The sequence below is a fragment of the Leucoraja erinacea genome, chromosome 10 (assembly GCF_028641065.1).
Source record: "Leucoraja erinacea ecotype New England chromosome 10, Leri_hhj_1, whole genome shotgun sequence".
Taxonomy (NCBI): domain Eukaryota; kingdom Metazoa; phylum Chordata; class Chondrichthyes; order Rajiformes; family Rajidae; genus Leucoraja; species Leucoraja erinaceus.
In genome coordinates this window covers 17,019,659-17,026,569 of record NC_073386.1, presented here as the reverse complement: position 1 = coordinate 17,026,569, position 6,911 = coordinate 17,019,659, and positions in this window count along the sequence as shown.

Sequence of the window (6,911 nt, the reverse complement as noted above, 5' to 3'; positions counted from 1 at the left end):
TTGTGAATCGACCACAAAGGTTGTAGATTTCCCATGGAAGCCTTCGGTGGAAGAAGTGAAGCTGTGCAACTGATAGTTTAAGAAGGAACTGCAGATGCTGGAAAATCGAAGGTACACAAAAATGCTGGAGAAACGCAGCGGGTGAGGCAGCATCTATGGAGCAAAGGAAATAGGCGACGTTTCGGGTTGAGACCCTTCTTTAGGATTTAGGAGATTGACAATTTAGGAGATTGAGAGGGGATCTTATAGAAACTTACAAAATTCTTAAGGGGTTGGACAGACTAGATGCAGGAAGATTGTTCCCGATGTTGGGGAAGTCCAGGACAAGGGGTCACAGCTTAAGGATAAGGGGGAAATCCTTTAAAACCGAGATGAGGAGAACTTTTTTCACACAGAGAGTGGTGAATCACTGGAACTCTCTGCCACAGAGGGTAGTTGAGGCCAGTTCATTGGCTATATTTAAGAGGGAGTTAGATGTGGCCCTTGTGGCCAAGGGGATCAGAGGGTATGGAGAGAAGGCAGGTACGGGATACTGAATTGGATGATCAGCCATGATCATATTGAATGGCGGTGCAGGCTCGAAGGGCCGAATGGCCTACTCCTGCACCTAATTTCTATGTTTCTATGTTTCTATGTTTCAGACTGATAGAGTCCCTTCTTCAACTGATAGAGTCATTACTGCACTGCAACAGGTTTGCCTCGGTTCCATACCAACTCACTTCAGGGATTATTTCTACATACAATCATGCCAATCAGGGTGCAACCGAGAGCCAAGTTCTTGTTCAAAGAAAATTAAATAAACTGTAGGTGCTGGAGATCTGAAGCTAAAGTTTGAACATGAGGATATAAACATCAAACTATCTTTTCTGGAAGACTGGATAGTTGCCATTATTAGCTTTATGCAGGCTCGCAGGAAGAAGATACCTGCTCCATTAAGAGTTGTATGTACAGAATACGGTCAACAATTAATATGTAGCAAAGAACTGTAGATGCTGGTTTAAATCGAAGATAGGCACAAAATGCTGGAGTAACTCAGCGGGACAGGCAGCATCTCTGGAGAGAAGGAATAATTAATAGACTGCTACTACACTTGGAATGAGAGTGCCATTATTATTACTAAAGAGAGTCATTACATTACAGCATAATAAACAGAGAGCTATGTTACTGATAGTGCTGTTGTTCCACATCCTGGGTCATGGGAATCAGCCACATAATCCTTTGCAAATATGACTCAACATAAGAGTCAAGAGTGTTCATTGTTGTGTGCACCGGACCAGAACAATAAAACGCTTATTTATTGCTGTTTAACAAGTTTAATCATTTAATAACATACAGATTGTATATAAATTTAAAATACAATAAATTAAAGACTATATACTAGGTAACCTGAATAGTGCAAAAAACAAAGACTGCATAAAACCAAAGACACAGTTCATATACGTTCATAGTTGCTGAGGTTGGCGTTGTGGAGTGTTCAAGGTCCTGATGGTTGCTGGGAAAAAGCTGTTCTTGAACCTAATGGTCATGGATTTAAGGCTCATGTACCTTCTTCTGGATGGTAGACTTTAAATGAGAGCATGGCGGGGGTGTGTTTAATCTTTACCTGTTCTTCTGTTTGCAATCAGGTATTCTTGTATTCAAGACAGAGTTAGATATAGCTCTTAGGGCTAACGGAATCAAGGGATATGGGGAAAAAGGAGGAACAGGGTACTGATTCTGGATGATCAGCCATGATCATATTGAATGGTGGTGTTGGGTCGAAGGGCTGAATGGCCTACTCCTGCACCTACTTTCTATGTTTCTATGTTGCAAATGTCTACACACTCTGGTGGGATTTCCTTTTCTTTAAAAAAAAATTAAAGTTCAAGTTCAAGACACAGAGAAAAGACGCATATCCGTCCAGGTACGTGACTGAGAAACGGTTTCCTCCTATTTCTCCCCCCCCCCCACCTCACATAAAACATATTGAGAAACATTAAAACATACATTTAGACGCACTAAAAATAACAAAAAGGGTGAAAGGACTAACGAGTTGCTGGTGAGGCAGCCACTGCGGCGGCGCCACCCGATGGAGATTGTAATACAACAGCATAACAAATAAATATTCAATAAATTACCAATTATTCAAGGTAAATCAAATGCTGATAGTGTTAGCCAAAGTACACAATGCAACCTTAGAGCAAAGTCCATCATAGTTTGATGCTGAAGTGGTGTTGTGATTAGAGTTGTGCAGGGTGGTTCAGGAGCATAATGGTTGATGAGAAGAAACTGTTCTTGACTCTTGAGGTGATAGTTTACAAGGTGCTGTACCTTCTTCCCAATTTTAACAAAGAGATAAGAGGGTGGCCAGGTTAGTGTGGGTTTTCCTTGATATTATTAGCTTCTAATAATATTAGCTTCTTGAGGCAGTGCTTTGTGAGGTTGATACCTATGGTGGACCAGGCAATGCTGTTTTCTGCTGCCTTTTATAATGTTGTTACCAAACCAGGCTGAGATACAACCAGTCAGTATGCTCTCTACTGTAAATCTGCAGAAGTTCTAGAGCGTATTCAGTGGCATGCCTAAGCTCCTTAATCATAGCAGAAGTTCGAGAGAGGCATATGAGACTGACATTTTGACATTATTACTGAGGCTGACATTGTATAAACAAAAATATCAGATTGATCTAACCATTTAAAAATTCTGCAGAGTTGGAGCTTGACATGTTTCCGACGCGATAGTCCAGGCCTCCAGCTGCTGGTCGGTGAGAGTCTGCGTTCTTCATTCATCAAATTGTGCCTTCCAGATGTGTTAATCTGCAGCTCTTACAACTGCAAGGAAACTTCTCTCTTTCAGAATTCTCTGCTGAATGGCTGCCTCTTGTTTGGCAGTCATCGATTCTTCAATAAGGCCATCTTCAAGATACAAAGAATTTAGTAGCCAAGAATGTGAGAACATACAAGGAATTTGATTTGCCATACAGTCACACCAAAAAAGCAAGACACACAACCAAAGATCTTATAGCACTGCTATAGATACACAACCACGTAAAAATTAACATAAACATCCTCACAGTATACTGTGATGGAAGGCAATAAAGTCTTATGTTCGTCCCTCCTTTTCTCCCGCGGACGGGGCAATCGAACCATCCGCAGTCAAGATGATCGTAGCTCCCATGTTGGGGCGATCGAAGCTCCCGCGATCGGGGCAGTTGAAGCTCCCGTGGTTGGAGCTCCCGAAGTCAATCCCTGACAAAGGGATCGCAAGCTCCACGATGGTAAAAATACGGAAAAAGTTGTATCTCCGTAGAGGAAAGAGATTTTTTAAAGGTTTCCCATCACCCCCCTCCCATCCACGTAATACAAAACTAAAGATACACTAAAACATACATTTACTAAAAACAACAAACGAAGAAAAGGACGAAACAGACCGTTAGCGAGGCTGCCATCGCGCGGTGCCTCTCGGTGCCGTTATTTATCCCAAAATAAACTAAGGTTTCACCTTTTTGAACCCACAAATGGAGGAAAACAGATCTAAGGTGGGTTTTACTCAGTGTTCATTGAAAGGAACTATTCAAAGATCTCTTCAACTGTGCCTCTGTCCCTGACGTGTGCCCTTGATTCCATCCCACAATAAGGGTGGCACAGTGGGGCAGCTGGTATCGCCCCTGCCTCACAACACCAGAGACCAAGGTTCAATCCTGACCTTGTGGCTGTCCTTGTGGAATTGACTGTGTGGGGTTTGCATGTTCTCCCTGTGACTGTGGCTTTCCTTCGGGTGCTTTGGTTTCCTCCTACATCCCAAAGACCTGCTGGTTTGTAGGTTAATTGACCTCTATTGTGTGGGGAGTGGATTTAAAAGTGGGATAACTTATCGAACGGGTGTTCAATGGTCAGTGTGGACTCGGTGGGCCAAAGGGCCTGTTTCTATGCTGTATTTCTAAACGGAACCAAACTAATAAATAATCGAATCCAACCTTGACCAACAAGATGTCGAGAAAGCTATATGTCAATTGAAAAACAAGTCCTTGTGACTAGGCAGTTTCCCTGCTGAGGCTCTAATACAGTATATGGTAGTTGGAATATCTGTCCTAAACTTGCAGCCCCGTCTATTATGTATAGGAAAGGAAATATGCCAGGAAACGTCATGGACAACTTCATGTAATTGTGACCATCCTCGAGAAAAGAGATGAGTTTGACTCTGTTAACAATAGAGAAGTCTCTGTGCTGTTTGCCGCAAGGGCAGTGATCTCCAGGATCTTTCTCTCTCACCTCATCTCATTGGCTAAAGAGCTGGTTCACAAGTCGCAATGTGAGTTTTGTCTATCACGTGGCATAGAGGACACGTTCTTCATCACAAGAAATCAAGGGAGCCGCACTAATCACTACACATTGTCATTCACACTTCATCATCTGAAGGGGGCTGTAGAGCATCCAGCTCAAATTTGGTCGCCCCAGAAATGTGTCTCTATCTTAAGATTGGCATATATTGGCATGCACACCCAATTCAAGCCAATGGGTGCACAACAGATTCAATTTCAATGCTGGATCGTTGCTTTGATATTTTTTTCCAATCTTCCACAACACAATGTTGTACCTCAGTTCCCATAACCCTCCCGCTAGAATGGAGCCGATCTATAGGATTTATGGAAAACTGGTGGATCAAAGTCACCTCTTTTCCAGTGGCATATCTCAGAAGCCGCTTCTCAGCGAAGGCAGACATCAATGACAAAGTTTATTATTGAAATGCACCAGCAGAGCATTTGACCATCTAAAGTAAAAGGTATTTGAAAATCAAGACCTAATACTTGAGTTGAAACTCATGGTCTCCAAGAAGCCTTCCATCCTAAATGCTCCTCAGACTTAGCCTGCTTACAATAAACATTTCAATGCAATAGAAGATGCAACCGCTGCTGTTTCACCAAATCATCTCATATCCACTGCAGAATAAACAAATCAACATCAGAGTCCTCTCCCAGGATATCGCCAGCATTGAGGCACTAATTATGTTTGGTATCTGCATTGTGCAGCTCATATTATCCATATGCCCAACACATATATTCCAAACTCTTTCATAGGAAGAGATTATCAAATGAATGGATGAAAAAGTTCAAGAGTACACTGAAACCTCAATTGTAATGCATGGATTTATGAAAAGAAAGGAAAATCATGCTTGACTAATCTTCTGGAATTTTTTGAGGATGTGACAAGCAAAATGGATGAAGGGGAGCCAGTGGATGTAGTCAATCAATCAATCAACCTTTATTGTCATCTTACAAGCAACAGTTGTACAGTGCAAAATGAAAAGACTTTCCCAGTGAAAGCCATTGATTTAAAAACATTTCACACATGGGATGGACAGTATAAATAGTTAAAAGCAGGACTGTTAAAATTAGAGCAATCATAAAAAATGGGGGCAGCTGATTGAGTGGCCAGGCCAGTTATTAAAGTGTCCGTGGCCGCAGAATCAAGTGAAACAGAGTGGTTGGCAGACAGCCTGTGGTAGGAAAGCAGTCTTGTAGTCCGGGCTTGAGGCTTCTGAGTGTGTCTAGACTTTCAGAAAGCCTTTGATAAGGTCCCGCATGGGAGACTGGTGACTAAAATTAGAGCACGGTATTGAGTGTAGGGTGTTGACGTGGATGGAAAATTGGTTGGCAGACAGGAAGCAAAGAGTAGGAGTGAACGGGTCCTTTTCAGAATGGTAGGCAGTGATGGGGCCGCAACTGCTTACCATATATATTAATGATTTGGAAGAGGGAATTTGGAGCTACACTAGCAAGTTTGCAGATGACACAAAGCTGGGTGGCAGTGTGACTGTAAAGAGGATGTTAGGAGGTTGCAGGGTGACCTGGACAGGTTGAGTGTGTGGGCAGATGCGTGGCAGACCAAGTATAATATAGATAAATGTGAGGTTATCCACTTTGTGGCAAAAATAAGGGGGCAGATTATTATCTCAATGTAGTTAGATTAGGTAAGAGGGAGGTACAGCGAGACCAGGGTGTCCTTGTACACCAGTCACTGAAAGTTGGCGTGCAGGTACAGCAGGCAGTGAAGAAAGCTAATGGAATGTTGGCCTTCATGACAAGAGGATTTCAGTATAGGAGTAGAGGTTCTTCTGCAGTTGTTTAGGGCTCTGGTAAGATCACATCTGGAGTATTGTGTACACTTTTGTCTCCTAATTTGAGGAAGGACATCCTTGTGATTGAGGCAGTGCAGCGTAGGTTCACGAGATTGATCCCTGGGATGGCAGGACTGTCATGTGGAAAGAATGACAAGACCAGGTTTGAAACCTTGAATATGCAAACCTTGCAAAAAGCTGTTTGTTTTTTTAAGCTAGCATTTGACATTATAGTTGTCCAAACCTTCTCAAATTATAGGTATTAACTAAAATCTGAATAGTGCAATCAATGCCTAAACTGGGCAAATAAATGGCAAAGTACTGTAAATATGCAGACTGCAAATCTTGCAAAAGGCTTAATGTTTGTGTTTTAAGCTAGCATTTGTCATTATATTTGTTCAATCCTTTTCATATCAACGAAAATCTGAAAACGGGTTTCAAATCTTCAACTTTTAAATGCTGGTGGTCAATTCTTGCATTGCCTTTCAAGGATACAGAATCCCATTCTAAATGGCAATTGCTCTGAAATGTCAAAAGAATGATCCGACCTATTCCCGGGTGCCTGTGCTACGCTGATCGCTCCACCGCTCACCCGGCGCGTTCAGTGGTCCGAGATGGAGCGGGCGGGAACGAGCGTCTGCAGCCCCGGCCAATCCAGGCGGCGCGCGCCCGGTGGTATGATGCACGCGACGCTTCCTATTGGAGGCGAAAGACGGAACCTTGATACACGCGGTGAACCAATGGGAGGCCGCTCCGAGCTGTTACCAGGTAGACCGGGCGGGTCATGTCGACTCTCGGCCAATGAGAGAGCGAAG